The sequence below is a fragment of the Pseudophryne corroboree genome, unplaced genomic scaffold (genome assembly GCF_028390025.1).
Source record: "Pseudophryne corroboree isolate aPseCor3 unplaced genomic scaffold, aPseCor3.hap2 scaffold_2952, whole genome shotgun sequence".
NCBI lineage: Eukaryota > Metazoa > Chordata > Amphibia > Anura > Myobatrachidae > Pseudophryne > Pseudophryne corroboree.
The window spans coordinates 16,791-33,655 of NW_026969621.1; the positions used below are offsets into that span (position 1 = coordinate 16,791).

Genomic DNA, 16,865 nt, shown 5'->3' on the forward strand with positions numbered 1-16,865 from the left:
AAGAGCAATACAAAATGTACAAGTGATATATTAAAATCATCTTTCCAGCTTGAATTTCAATGATGCATTGGGTCAACAATTTTGTGAGAAACATCTTCACCCTTAAATAAAGATTTTCTTAATTCCTTACCTGTGTGCTAATTATATATCACCTTGTTTTCACATTAAACAGACTTCCACATGAGAAAGCAGCAAGGATGCAGTGGCGTTAATGTTTCCTGGTGTCAACTTGTATTATTTCAGTAGACATTGAAATGAGGATGCATCTTGCTGCCTTTCCAATGAAGCAAGTTTAATTTAGTAATAGGTGAAAAACCATCCTTACAAAGGTGTTAATCAGAGACTTGGCTTTGTGGACACTTTTCAGAGAACAAATTTGTTAGCATAAAAATAAAGCCAGAAAATGATGAGCTGTTTAATCACTCGATTGGATTTTTCTGCCAGCATATTTTTTTTCTCTGCAACCCACTGCTAAATTGTGCTTCCTAGCTGTTTTTTATAAAATCACTGAATCAAATCTAACTCTGATTACATCAGAGAAGGCCATGTACCCTACACCATAAGAGGAGGTTTGAAATTTTGACTTGTCTACTTAAATATCACCAAAATCTGATCACAAGGTTAATTACATCCCTGGGTGGGATTGAACCACCAACCTTTTGGTTAATAGCCAAACACACTAACCGATTGCGCCACAGAGACACTTTGCAAAAAGTACATCCTGACAAAGGCTAATAAGCATACATCTAGAACGTTTCCTAGAAAAACATTAAAAAATCAATAATCTGGAGAGTTTTTGTAAGATGTTTCTTCCATCAACCAACGAATAAACACATTGGTACTTTCCCATGATGAGTGAGTGCTTCAGGATCTCTTGCACTTACATGGGCAGCAGAGTACTGCAATGGAAGCATGCTGGACCCATAACCCAGAGGTAGGCAGATTGAAACTATCCTTTGCTATATGCATTTTTTTTGTTAATTTAAGTAATCAAAACTGGGATTGATATTTTTGCTCTTTTATTTTTACTTAAAGTACAATAACTTTTACCATTTTAATTTGTTTTAATAGTATATTGACAGTATAGTTTTCTTTCAAAAATCCACTTAATTTTCTTTACCCTGTTATTAAAATGGTAATTGACAAAAAAACTACATTGTCACCAGAAGAGCAATACAAAATGTACAAGTGATATATTAAAATCATCTTTCCAGCTTGAATTTCAATGATGCATTGGGGCAACAATTTTGTGAGAAACACCTTCACCCTTAAATAAAGATTTTCTTAATTCCTTACCTGTGTGCTAATTAGATATCACCTTGTTTTCACATTAAACAGACTTCCACACGAGAAAGCAGCAAGGATGCAGTGGCGTTAATGTTTCCTGGTGTCAACCTGTATTATTTCAGTAGACATTGAAATGAGGATGCATCTTGCTGCCTTTCCAATGAAGCAAGTTTAATTTAGTAATAGGTGAAAAACCATCCTTACAAAGGTGTTAATCAGAGACTTGGCTTTGTGGACACTTTTCAGAGAACAAATTTGTTAGCATAAAAATAAAGCCAGAAAATGAAGAGCTGTTTAATCACTCAATTGGATTTTTCTGCCAGCATATTTTTTTTCTCTGCAACCCACTGCTAAATTGTGCTTCCTAGCTGTTTTTTATAAAATCACTGAATCAAATCTAACTCTGATTACATCAGAGAAGGCCAGGTACCCTACACAATAAGAGGGGGTTTGAAATTTTGACTTGTCTACTTAAATATCACCAAAATGTGATCACAAGGTCAATTATGTCCCTGGGTGGGATTGAACCACCAAACTTTTGGTTAATAGCCGAACACACTAACCGATTGCGCCACCGAGACACTTTGCAAACAGTACATACTGACAAAGGCTAATAAGCATACATCTAGAACGTTTCCTAGAAAAACATTAAAAAATCAATAATCTGGAGAGTTTTTGTAAGATGTTTCTTCCATCAACCAATGAATAAACACATTGGTACTTTCCCATGATGAGTGAGTGCTTCAGGATCTCTTGCACTTACATGTGCAGCAGAGTACTGCAATGGAAGCATGCTGGACCCATAACCCAGAGGTAGGCAGATTGAAACTATCCTTTGCTATATGCATTTTTTTTTGTTAATTTAAGTAATCAAAACTGGGATTGATATTTTTTCTCTTTTATTTTTACTTAAAGTACAATAACTTTTACCATTTTTAATTTGTTTTAATAGTATATTGACAGTATAGTTTTCTTTCAAAAATCCACTTAATTTTCTTTACCCTATTATTAAAATGGTAATTGACAAAAAAAACTACATTGTCACCAGAAGAGCAATACAAAATGTACAAGTGATATATTAAAATCATCTTTCCAGCTTGAATTTCAATGATGCATTGGGTCAACAATTTTGTGAGAAACATCTTCACCCTTAAATAAAGATTTTCTTAATTCCTTACCTGTGTGCTAATTAGATATCACCTTGTTTTCACATTAAACAGACTTCCACATGAGAAAGCAGCAAGGATGCAGTGGCGTTAATGTTTCCTGGTGTCAACCTGTATTATTTCAGTAGACATTGAAATGAGGATGCATCTTGCTGCCTTTCCAATGAAGCAAGTTTAATTTAGTAATAGGTGAAAAACCATCCTTACAAAGGTGTTAATCAGAGACTTGGCTTTGTGGACACTTTTCAGAGAACAAATTTGTTAGCATAAAAATAAAGCCAGAAAATAAAGAGCTGTTTAATCACGCAATTTGATTTTTTTGCCAGCATATTTCTTTTTCTCTGCAACCCACTGCTAAATTGTGCTTCCTAGATGTTTTTATAAAATCACTGAATCAAATCTAACTCTGATTACATCAGAGAAGGCCAGGTACCCTACACCATAACAGGGGGTATGAAATTTGACTTGTCTACTTAAAGATCACCAAAATCTGATAACAACGTCAATTAGGTCCCTGGGTGGGATTGAACCACCAACCTTTTGGTTAATAGCCGTACATACTAACTGATTGCGCCACAGAGACACTTTGCAAAAGTTCATACTGCAAAGGCTAATTAGCATTCATCTAAAACGTTTCCTAGAAAAACTTTAAAAAGTCAATAATCTGGAGAGTTTTTGTAAGATGTTTCTTCCATCAACCAACGAAGAAACACATTGGTACTTTCCCATGATGAGTGCGTGCTTCAGGATCTCTTGAACTTACATGTGCAGCAGAGTACTGCAATGGAAGCATGCTGGGCCCATAACCCAGAGGTAAGCAGATTGAAACTATCCTCTGCTATATGCATTTTTTTTTTGTTAATTAAAGTAATCCAAAACTGGGATTGATATTTTGTCTCTTTTATTTTTACTTAAAGTACAATAACTTTTACCATTTTAATTTGTTTTAATAGTATATTGACAGTATTGTTTTCTTTCAAAAATCCACTTCATTTTCTTTACCCTATTATTAAAATGGTAATTGACAAAAACAAACTACATTGTCACCAGAAGAGCAATACAAAATGTACAAGTGATATATTAAAATCATCTTTCCAGCTTGAATTTCAATGATGCATTGGGGCAACGATTTTGTGAGAAACATCTTCACCCTTAAATAAAGATTTTCTTAATTCCTTACCTGTGTGCTAATTAGATATCACCTTGTTTTCATATTAAACAGACTTCCACATGAGAAAGCAGCAAGGATGCAGTGGCGTTAATGTTTCCTGGTGTCAACTTGTATTATTTCAGTAGACATTGAAATGAGGATGCATCTTGCTGCCTTTCCAATGAAGCAAGTTTAATTTAGTAATAGGTGAAAAACCATCCTTACAAAGGTGTTAATCAGAGACTTGGCTTTGTGGACACTTTTCAGAGAACAAATTTGTTAGCATAAAAATAAAGCCAGAAAATGAAGAGCTGTTTAATCACTCGATTGGATTTTTCTGCCAGCATATTTTTTTTCTCTGCAACCCACTGCTAAATTGTGCTTCCTAGCTGTTTTTATGAAATCACTGAATCAAATCTAACTCTGATTACATCAGAGAAGGCCAGGTACCCTACACCATAACAGGGAGTTTGAAATTTTGACTTGTCTACTTAAAGATCACCAAAATCTGATAACAAGGTCAATTAGGTCCCTGGGTGGGATTGAACCACCAACCTTATGGTTAATAGCCGTACAAACTAACTGATTGCGCCACAGAGACACTTTGCAAAAGTCCATACTGACAAAGGCTAATAAGCATTCATCTAAAACGTTTACTAGAAAAACTTTAAAAAGTCAATAATCTGGAGAGTTTTTGTAAGATGTTTCTTCCATCAACCAACGAAGAAACACATTGGTACTTTCCCATGATGAGTGAGTGCTTCAGGATCTCTTGCACTTACATGTGCAGCAGAGTACTGCAATGGAAGCATGCTGGGCCCATAACCCAGAGGTAGGCAGATTGAAACTATCCTCTGCTATATGCATTTTTTTTGTTAATTAAAGTAATCCAAAACTGGGATTGATATTTTGTCTCTTTTATTTTTACTTAAAGTACAATAACTTTTACCATTTTAATTTGTTTTAATAGTATATTGACAGTATTGTTTTCTTTCAAAAATCCACTTCATTTTCTTTACCCTATTATTAAAATGGTAATTGACAAAAACAAACTACATTGTCACCAGAAGAGCAATACAAAATGTACAAGTGATATATTAAAATCATCTTTCCAGCTTGAATTTCAATGATGCATTGGGGCAACGATTTTGTGAGAAACATCTTCACCCTTAAATAAAGATTTTCTTAATTCCTTACCTGTGTGCTAATTAGATATCACCTTGTTTTCATATTAAACAGACTTCCACATGAGAAAGCAGCAAGGATGCAGTGGCGTTAATGTTTCCTGGTGTCAACTTGTATTATTTCAGTAGACATTGAAATGAGGATGCATCTTGCTGCCTTTCCAATGAAGCAAGTTTAATTTAGTAATAGGTGAAAAACCATCCTTACAAAGGTGTTAATCAGAGACTTGGCTTTGTGGACACTTTTCAGAGAACAAATTTGTTAGCATAAAAATAAAGCCAGAAAATGAAGAGCTGTTTAATCACGCAATTTGGTTTTTTTGCCAGCATATTTCTTTTTCTCTGCAACCCACTGCTAAATTGTGCTTCCTAGATGTTTTTATAAAATCACTGAATCAAATCTAACTCTGATTACATCAGAGAAGGCCAGGTACCCTACACCATAACAGGGGGTATGAAATTTGACTTGTCTACTTAAAGATCACCAAGATCTGATAACAAGGTCAATTACGTCCCTGGGTGGGATTGAACCACCAACCTTTTGGTTAATAGCCGTACACACTAACTGATTGCGCCACAGAGACACTTTGCTAAAAGTACATACTGACAAATGCTAATAAGCATTCATCTAAAACGTTTCCTAGAAAAACTTAAAAAAGTCAATAATCTGGAGAGTTTTTGTAAGATGTTTCTTCTATCAACCAACGAAGAAACACATTGGTACTTTCCCATGATGAGTGAGTGCTTCAGGATCTCTTGCACTTACATGTGCAGCAGAGTACAGCAATGGAAGCATGCTGGGCCCATAACCCAGAGGTAGGCAGATTGAAACTATCCTCTGCTATATGCATTTTTTTGTTTGTTAATTAAAGTAATCCAAAACTAGGATTGATATTTTGGCTCTTTTATTTTTACTTAAAGTACAATAACTTTTACCATTTTAATTTGTTTTAATAGTATATTGACAGTATTGTTTTCTTTCAAAAATCCACTTAATTTTCTTTACCCTATTATTAAAATGGTAATTGACAAAAACAAACTACATTGTCACCAGAAGAGCAATACAAAATGTACAAGTGATATATTAAAATCATCTTTCCAGCTTGAATTTCAATGATGCATTGGGGCAACGATTTTGTGAGAAACACCTTCACCCTTAAATAAAGATTTTCTTAATTCCTTACCTGTGTGCTAATTAGATATCACCTTGTTTTCACATTAAACAGACTTCCACATGAGAAAGCAGCAAGGATGCAGTGGCGTTAATGTTTCCTGGTGTCAACCTGTATTATTTCAGTAGACATTGAAATGAGGATGCATCTTGCTGCCTTTCCAATGAAGCAAGTTTAATTTAGTAATAGGTGAAAAACCATCCTTACAAAGGTGTTAATCAGAGACTTGGCTTTGTGGACACTTTTCAGAGAACAAATTTGTTAGCATAAAAATAAAGCCAGAAAATAAAGAGCTGTTTAATCACTCAATTGGATTTTTCTGCCAGCATATTTTTTTTCTCTGCAACCCACTGCTAAATTGTGCTTCCTAGCTGTTTTTATAAAATCACTGAATCAAATCTAACTCTGATTACATCAGAGAAGGCCAGGTACCCTACACCATAACAGGGGGTTTGAAATTTTGACTTGTCTACTTAAAGATCACCAAAATCTGATAACAAGGTCAATTAGGTCCCTGGGTGGGATTGAACCACCAACCTTTTGGTTAATAGCCGTACATACTAACTGATTGCGCCACAGAGACACTTTGCAAAAGTCCATACTGACAAAGGCTAATAAGCATTCATCTAAAACGTTTCCTAGAAAAACTTTAAAAAGTCAATAATCTGGAGAGTTTTTGTAAGATGTTTCTTCCATCAACCAACGAAGAAACACATTGGTACTTTCCCATGATGAGTGAGTGCTTCAGGATCTCTTGAACTTACATGTGCAGCAGAGTACTGCAATGGAAGCATGCTGGGCCCATAACCCAGAGGTAAGCAGATTGAAACTATCCTCTGCTATATGCATTTTTTTTTTGTTAATTAAAGTAATCCAAAACTGGGATTGATATTTTGTCTCTTTTATTTTTACTTAAAGTACAATAACTTTTACCATTTTAATTTGTTTTAATAGTATATTGACAGTATTGTTTTCTTTCAAAAATCCACTTAATTTTCTTTACCCTATTATTAAAATGGTAATTGACAAAAACAAACTACATTGTCACCAGAAGAGCAATACAAAATGTACAAGTGATATATTAAAATCATCTTTCCAGCTTGAATTTCAATGATGCATTGGGTCAACAATTTTGTGAGAAACATCTTCACCCTTAAATAAAGATTTTCTTAATTCCTTACCTGTGTGCTAATTATATATCACCTTGTTTTCACATTAAACAGACTTCCACATGAGAAAGCAGCAAGGATGCAGTGGCGTTAATGTTTCCTGGTGTCAACTTGTATTATTTCAGTAGACATTGAAATGAGGATGCATCTTGCTGCCTTTCCAATGAAGCAAGTTTAATTTAGTAATAGGTGAAAAACCATCCTTACAAAGGTGTTAATCAGAGACTTGGCTTTGTGGACACTTTTCAGAGAACAAATTTGTTAGCATAAAAATAAAGCCAGAAAATGATGAGCTGTTTAATCACTCGATTGGATTTTTCTGCCAGCATATTTTTTTTCTCTGCAACCCACTGCTAAATTGTGCTTTCTAGCTGGTTTTTATAAAATCACTGAATCAAATCTAACTCTGATTACATCAGAGAAGGCCATGTACCCTACACCATAAGAGGAGGTTTGAAATTTTGACTTGTCTACTTAAATATCACCAAAATCTGATCACAAGGTTAATTACATCCCTGGGTGGGATTGAACCACCAACCTTTTGGTTAATAGCCAAACACACTAACCGATTGCGCCACAGAGACACTTTGCAAAAAGTACATCCTGACAAAGGCTAATAAGCATACATCTAGAACGTTTCCTAGAAAAACATTAAAAAATCAATAATCTGGAGAGTTTTTGTAAGATGTTTCTTCCATCAACCAACGAATAAACACATTGGTACTTTCCCATGATGAGTGAGTGCTTCAGGATCTCTTGCACTTACATGGGCAGCAGAGTACTGCAATGGAAGCATGCTGGACCCATAACCCAGAGGTAGGCAGATTGAAACTATCCTTTGCTATATGCATTTTTTTTGTTAATTTAAGTAATCAAAACTGGGATTGATATTTTTGCTCTTTTATTTTTACTTAAAGTACAATAACTTTTACCATTTTAATTTGTTTTAATAGTATATTGACAGTATAGTTTTCTTTCAAAAATCCACTTAATTTTCTTTACCCTGTTATTAAAATGGTAATTGACAAAAAAACTACATTGTCACCAGAAGAGCAATACAAAATGTACAAGTGATATATTAAAATCATCTTTCCAGCTTGAATTTCAATGATGCATTGGGGCAACAATTTTGTGAGAAACATCTTCACCCTTAAATAAAGATTTTCGTAATTCCTTACCTGTGTGCTAATTAGATATCACCTTGTTTTCACATTAAACAGACTTCCACACGAGAAAGCAGCAAGGATGCAGTGGCGTTAATGTTTCCTGGTGTCAACCTGTATTATTTCAGTAGACATTGAAATGAGGATGCATCTTGCTGCCTTTCCAATGAAGCAAGTTTAATTTAGTAATAGGTGAAAAACCATCCTTACAAAGGTGTTAATCAGAGACTTGGCTTTGTGGACACTTTTCAGAGAACAAATTTGTTAGCATAAAAATAAAGCCAGAAAATGAAGAGCTGTTTAATCACTCAATTGGATTTTTCTGCCAGCATATTTTTTTTCTCTGCAACCCACTGTAAAATTGTGCTTCCTAGCTGTTTTTTATAAAATCACTGAATCAAATCTAACTCTGATTACATCAGAGAAGGCCAGGTACCCTACACCATAACAGGGGGTATGAAATTTAACTTGTCTACTTAAAGATCACCAAAATCTGATAACAAGGTCAATTACGTCCCTGGGTGGGATTGAACCACCAACCTTTTGGTTAATAGCCGTACACACTAACTGATTGCGCCACAGAGACACTTTGCTAAAAGTACATACTGACAAATGCTAATAAGCATTCATCTAAAACGTTTCCTAGAAAAACTTAAAAAAGTCAATAATCTGGAGAGTTTTTGTAAGATGTTTCTTCTATCAACCAACGAAGAAACACATTGGTACTTTCCCATGATGAGTGAGTGCTTCAGGATCTCTTGCACTTACATGTGCAGCAGAGTACAGCAATGGAAGCATGCTGGGCCCATAACCCAGAGGTAGGCAGATTGAAACTATCCTCTGCTATATGCATTTTTTTGTTTGTTAATTAAAGTAATCCAAAACTGGGATTGATATTTTGGCTCTTTTATTTTTACTTAAAGTACAATAACTTTTACCATTTTAATTTGTTTTAATAGTATATTGACAGTATTGTTTTCTTTCAAAAATCCACTTAATTTTCTTTACCCTATTATTAAAATGGTAATTGACAAAAACAAACTACATTGTCACCAGAAGAGCAATACAAAATGTACAAGTGATATATTAAAATCATCTTTCCAGCTTGAATTTCAATGATGCATTGGGGCAACGATTTTGTGAGAAACACCTTCACCCTTAAATAAAGATTTTCTTAATTCCTTACCTGTGTGCTAATTAGATATCACCTTGTTTTCACATTAAACAGACTTCCACATGAGAAAGCAGCAAGGATGCAGTGGCGTTAATGTTTCCTGGTGTCAACCTGTATTATTTCAGTAAACATTGAAATGAGGATGCATCTTGCTGCCTTTCCAATGAAGCAAGTTTAATTTAGTAATAGGTGAAAAACCATCCTTACAAAGGTGTTAATCAGAGACTTGGCTTTGTGGACACTTTTCAGAGAACAAATTTGTTAGCATAAAAATAAAGCCAGAAAATAAAGAGCTGTTTAATCACTCAATTGGATTTTTCTGCCAGCATATTTTTTTTCTCTGCAACCCACTGCTAAATTGTGCTTCCTAGCTGTTTTTATAAAATCACTGAATCAAATCTAACTCTGATTACATCAGAGAAGGCCAGGTACCCTACACCATAACAGGGGGTTTGAAATTTTGACTTGTCTACTTAAAGATCACCAAAATCTGATAACAAGGTCAATTAGGTCCCTGGGTGGGATTGAACCACCAACCTTTTGGTTAATAGCCATACATACTAACTGATTGTGCCACAGAGACACTTTGCAAAAGTCCATACTGACAAAGGCTAATAAGCATTCATCTAAAACGTTTCCTAGAAAAACTTTAAAAAGTCAATAATCTGGAGAGTTTTTGTAAGATGTTTCTTCCATCAACCAACGAAGAAACACATTGGTACTTTCCCATGATGAGTGAGTGCTTCAGGATCTCTTGAACTTACATGTGCAGCAGAGTACTGCAATGGAAGCATGCTGGGCCCATAACCCAGAGGTAAGCAGATTGAAACTATCCTCTGCTATATGCATTTTTTTTTTGTTAATTTAAGTAATCCAAAACTGGGATTGATATTTTGTCTCTTTTATTTTTACTTAAAGTACAATAACTTTTACCATTTTAATTTGTTTTAATAGTATATTGACAGTATTGTTTTCTTTCAAAAATCCACTTCATTTTCTTTACCCTATTATTAAAATGGTAATTGACAAAAACAAACTACATTGTCACCAGAAGAGCAATACAAAATGTACAAGTGATATATTAAAATCATCTTTCCATCTTGAATTTCAATGATGCATTAAGGCAACGATTTTGTGAGAAACACCTTCACCCTTAAATAAAGATTTTCTTAATTCCTTACCTGTGTGCTAATTAGATATCACCTTGTTTTCACATTAAACAGACTTCCACATGAGAAAGCAGCAAGGATGCAGTGGCGTTAATGTTTCCTGGTGTCAACCTGTATTATTTCAGTAAACATTGAAATGAGGATGCATCTTGCTGCCTTTCCAATGAAGCAAGTTTAATTTAGTAATAGGTGAAAAACCATCCTTACAAAGGTGTTAATCAGAGACTTGGCTTTGTGGACACTTTTCAGAGAACAAATTTGTTAGCATAAAAATAAAGCCAGAAAATAAAGAGCTGTTTAATCACTCAATTGGATTTTTCTGCCAGCATATTTTTTTTCTCTGCAACCCACTGCTAAATTGTGCTTCCTAGCTGTTTTTATAAAATCACTGAATCAAATCTAACTCTGATTACATCAGAGAAGGCCAGGTACCCTACACCATAACAGGGGGTTTGAAATTTTGACTTGTCTACTTAAAGATCACCAAAATCTGATAACAAGGTCAATTAGGTCCCTGGGTGGGATTGAATCACCAACCTCTTGGTTAATAGCCGTACATACTAACTGATTGCGCCACAGAGACACTTTGCAAAAGTCCATACTGACAAAGGCTAATAAGCATTCATCTAAAACGTTTCCTAGAAAAACTTTAAAAAGTCAATAATCTGGAGAGTTTTTGTAAGATGTTTCTTCCATCAACCAACGAAGAAACACATTGGTACTTTCCCATGATGAGTGAGTGCTTCAGGATCTCTTGAACTTACATGTGCAGCAGAGTACTGCAATGGAAGCATGCTGGGCCCATAACCCAGAGGTAAGCAGATTGAAACTATCCTCTGCTATATGCATTTTTTTTTTGTTAATTAAAGTAATCCAAAACTGGGATTGATATTTTGTCTCTTTTATTTTTACTTAAAGTACAATAACTTTTACCATTTTAATTTGTTTTAATAGTATATTGACAGTATTGTTTTCTTTCAAAAATCCACTTCATTTTCTTTACCCTATTATTAAAATGGTAATTGACAAAAACAAACTACATTGTCACCAGAAGAGCAATACAAAATGTACAAGTGATATATTAAAATCATCTTTCCAGCTTGAATTTCAATGATGCATTGGGGCAACGATTTTGTGAGAAACACCTTCACCCTTAAATAAAGATTTTCTTAATTCCTTACCTGTGTGCTAATTAGATATCACCTTGTTTTCATATTAAACAGACTTCCACATGAGAAAGCAGCAAGGATGCAGTGGCGTTAATGTTTCCTGGTGTCAACCTGTATTATTTCAGTAGACATTGAAATGAGGATGCATCTTGCTGCCTTTCCAATGAAGCAAGTTTAATTTAGTAATAGGTGAAAAACCATCCTTACAAAGGTGTTAATCAGAGACTTGGCTTTGTGGACACTTTTCAGAGAACAAATTTGTTAGCATAAAAATAAAGCCAGAAAATGAAGAGCTATTTAATCACTCAATTGGATTTTTCTGCCAGCATATTTTTTTTCTCTGCAACCCACTGCTAAATTGTGCTTCCTAGCTGTTTTTATAAAATCACTGAATCAAATCTAACTCTGATTACATCAGAGAAGGCCAGGTACCCTACACCATAACAGGGGGTATGAAATTTAACTTGTCTACTTAAAGATCACCAAAATCTGATAACAAGGTCAATTAGGTCCCTGGGTGGGATTGAACCACCAACCTTTTGGTTAATAGCCGTACACACTAACTGATTGCGCCACAGAGACACTTTGCTAAAAGTACATACTGACAAATGCTAATAAGCATTCATCTAAAACGTTTCCTAGAAAAACTTAAAAAAGTCAATAATCTGGAGAGTTTTTGTAAGATGTTTCTTCTATCAACCAACGAAGAAACACATTGGTACTTTCCCATGATGAGTGAGTGCTTCAGGATCTCTTGCACTTACATGTGCAGCAGAGTACAGCAATGGAAGCATGCTGGGCCCATAACCCAGAGGTAGGCAGATTGAAACTATCCTCTGCTATATGCATTTTTTTGTTTGTTAATTAAAGTAATCCAAAACTGGGATTGATATTTTGGCTCTTTTATTTTTACTTAAAGTACAATAACTTTTACCATTTTAATTTGTTTTAATAGTATATTGACAGTATTGTTTTCTTTCAAAAATCCACTTAATTTTCTTTACCCTATTATTAAAATGGTAATTGACAAAAACAAACTACATTGTCACCAGAAGAGCAATACAAAATGTACAAGTGATATATTAAAATCATCTTTCCAGCTTGAATTTCAATGATGCATTGGGGCAACGATTTTGTGAGAAACACCTTCACCCTTAAATAAAGATTTTCTTAATTCCTTACCTGTGTGCTAATTAGATATCACCTTGTTTTCACATTAAACAGACTTCCACATGAGAAAGCAGCAAGGATGCAGTGGCGTTAATGTTTCCTGGTGTCAACCTGTATTATTTCAGTAAACATTGAAATGAGGATGCATCTTGCTGCCTTTCCAATGAAGCAAGTTTAATTTAGTAATAGGTGAAAAACCATCCTTACAAAGGTGTTAATCAGAGACTTGGCTTTGTGGACACTTTTCAGAGAACAAATTTGTTAGCATAAAAATAAAGCCAGAAAATAAAGAGCTGTTTAATCACTCAATTGGATTTTTCTGCCAGCATATTTTTTTTCTCTGCAACCCACTGCTAAATTGTGCTTCCTAGCTGTTTTTATAAAATCACTGAATCAAATCTAACTCTGATTACATCAGAGAAGGCCAGGTACCCTACACCATAACAGGGGGTTTGAAATTTTGACTTGTCTACTTAAAGATCACCAAAATCTGATAACAAGGTCAATTAGGTCCCTGGGTGGGATTGAACCACCAACCTTTTGGTTAATAGCCGTACATACTAACTGATTGCGCCACAGAGACACTTTGCAAAAGTCCATACTGACAAAGGCTAATAAGCATTCATCTAAAACGTTTCCTAGAAAAACTTTAAAAAGTCAATAATCTGGAGAGTTTTTGTAAGATGTTTCTTCCATCAACCAACGAAGAAACACATTGGTACTTTCCCATGATGAGTGAGTGCTTCAGGATCTCTTGAACTTACATGTGCAGCAGAGTACTGCAATGGAAGCATGCTGGGCCCATAACCCAGAGGTAAGCAGATTGAAACTATCCTCTGCTATATGCATTTTTTTTTTGTTAATTAAAGTAATCCAAAACTGGGATTGATATTTTGTCTCTTTTATTTTTACTTAAAGTACAATAACTTTTACCATTTTAATTTGTTTTAATAGTATATTGACAGTATTGTTTTCTTTCAAAAATCCACTTCATTTTCTTTACCCTATTATTAAAATGGTAATTGACAAAAACAAACTACATTGTCACCAGAAGAGCAATACAAAATGTACAAGTGATATATTAAAATCATCTTTCCAGCTTGAATTTCAATGATGCATTGGGGCAACGATTTTGTGAGAAACATCTTCACCCTTAAATAAAGATTTTCTTAATTCCTTACCTGTGTGCTAATTAGATATCACCTTGTTTTCATATTAAACAGACTTCCACATGAGAAAGCAGCAAGGATGCAGTGGCGTTAATGTTTCCTGGTGTCAACCTGTATTATTTCAGTAGACATTGAAATGAGGATGCATCTTGCTGCCTTTCCAATGAAGCAAGTTTAATTTAGTAATAGGTGAAAAACCATCCTTACAAAGGTGTTAATCAGAGACTTGGCTTTGTGGACACTTTTCAGAGAACAAATTTGTTAGCATAAAAATAAAGCCAGAAAATAAAGAGCTGTTTAATCACTCAATTGGATTTTTCTGCCAGCATATTTTTTTTCTCTGCAACCCACTGCTAAATTGTGCTTCCTAGCTGTTTTTATAAAATCACTGAATCAAATCTAACTCTGATTACATCAGAGAAGGCCAGGTACCCTACACCATAACAGGGGGTTTGAAATTTTGACTTGTCTACTTAAAGATCACCAAAATCTGATAACAAGGTCAATTAGGTCCCTGGGTGGGATTGAACCACCAACCTTTTGGTTAATAGCCGTACATACTAACTGATTGCGCCACAGAGACACTTTGCAAAAGTCCATACTGACAAAGGCTAATAAGCATTCATCTAAAACGTTTCCTAGAAAAACTTTAAAAAGTCAATAATCTGGAGAGTTTTTGTAAGATGTTTCTTCCATCAACCAACGAAGAAACACATTGGTACTTTCCCATGATGAGTGAGTGCTTCAGGATCTCTTGAACTTACATGTGCAGCAGAGTACTGCAATGGAAGCATGCTGGGCCCATAACCCAGAGGTAAGCAGATTGAAACTATCCTCTGCTATATGCATTTTTTTTTTGTTAATTTAAGTAATCCAAAACTGGGATTGATATTTTGTCTCTTTTATTTTTACTTAAAGTACAATAACTTTTACCATTTTAATTTGTTTTAATAGTATATTGACAGTATTGTTTTCTTTCAAAAATCCACTTCATTTTCTTTACCCTATTATTAAAATGGTAATTGACAAAAACAAACTACATTGTCACCAGAAGAGCAATACAAAATGTACAAGTGATATATTAAAATCATCTTTCCATCTTGAATTTCAATGATGCATTGGGGCAACGATTTTGTGAGAAACACCTTCACCCTTAAATAAAGATTTTCTTAATTCCTTACCTGTGTGCTAATTAGATATCACCTTGTTTTCACATTAAACAGACTTCCACATGAGAAAGCAGCAAGGATGCAGTGGCGTTAATGTTTCCTGGTGTCAACCTGTATTATTTCAGTAAACATTGAAATGAGGATGCATCTTGCTGCCTTTCCAATGAAGCAAGTTTAATTTAGTAATAGGTGAAAAACCATCCTTACAAAGGTGTTAATCAGAGACTTGGCTTTGTGGACACTTTTCAGAGAACAAATTTGTTAGCATAAAAATAAAGCCAGAAAATAAAGAGCTGTTTAATCACTCAATTGGATTTTTCTGCCAGCATATTTTTTTTCTCTGCAACCCACTGCTAAATTGTGCTTCCTAGCTGTTTTTATAAAATCACTGAATCAAATCTAACTCTGATTACATCAGAGAAGGCCAGGTACCCTACACCATAACAGGGGGTTTGAAATTTTGACTTGTCTACTTAAAGATCACCAAAATCTGATAACAAGGTCAATTAGGTCCCTGGGTGGGATTGAACCACCAACCTCTTGGTTAATAGCCGTACATACTAACTGATTGCGCCACAGAGACACTTTGCAAAAGTCCATACTGACAAAGGCTAATAAGCATTCATCTAAAACGTTTCCTAGAAAAACTTTAAAAAGTCAATAATCTGGAGAGTTTTTGTAAGATGTTTCTTCCATCAACCAACGAAGAAACACATTGGTACTTTCCCATGATGAGTGAGTGCTTCAGGATCTCTTGAACTTACATGTGCAGCAGAGTACTGCAATGGAAGCATGCTGGGCCCATAACCCAGAGGTAAGCAGATTGAAACTATCCTCTGCTATATGCATTTTTTTTTTGTTAATTAAAGTAATCCAAAACTGGGATTGATATTTTGTCTCTTTTATTTTTACTTAAAGTACAATAACTTTTACCATTTTAATTTGTTTTAATAGTATATTGACAGTATTGTTTTCTTTCAAAAATCCACTTCATTTTCTTTACCCTATTATTAAAATGGTAATTGACAAAAACAAACTACATTGTCACCAGAAGAGCAATACAAAATGTACAAGTGATATATTAAAATCATCTTTCCAGCTTGAATTTCAATGATGCATTGGGGCAACGATTTTGTGAGAAACACCTTCACCCTTAAATAAAGATTTTCTTAATTCCTTACCTGTGTGCTAATTAGATATCACCTTGTTTTCATATTAAACAGACTTCCACATGAGAAAGCAGCAAGGATGCAGTGGCGTTAATGTTTCCTGGTGTCAACCTGTATTATTTCAGTAGACATTGAAATGAGGATGCATCTTGCTGCCTTTCCAATGAAGCAAGTTTAATTTAGTAATAGGTGAAAAACCATCCTTACAAAGGTGTTAATCAGAGACTTGGCTTTGTGGACACTTTTCAGAGAACAAATTTGTTAGCATAAAAATAAAGCCAGAAAATGAAGAGCTATTTAATCACTCAATTGGATTTTTCTGCCAGCATATTTTTTTTCTCTGCAACCCACTGCTAAATTGTGCTTCCTAGCTGTTTTTATAAAA

The 16,865-nt window shown here is 34.6% G+C and overlaps 2 non-coding genes across 2 annotated transcripts; both read right to left on the reverse strand.

The window, feature by feature from the left end:
- Positions 1-628: 628 nt before the first annotated feature.
- TRNAN-AUU (transfer RNA asparagine (anticodon AUU)) lies at positions 629-702 on the reverse strand. The gene has a single exon. It is a non-coding gene; the product is annotated as a tRNA-Asn (tRNA).
- A 6,936-nt stretch (positions 703-7,638) lies between these two features.
- TRNAN-AUU (transfer RNA asparagine (anticodon AUU)) lies at positions 7,639-7,712 on the reverse strand. Its single transcript has one exon. It is a non-coding gene; the product is annotated as a tRNA-Asn (tRNA).
- Between the last annotated feature and the right edge of the window lie 9,153 nt (positions 7,713-16,865).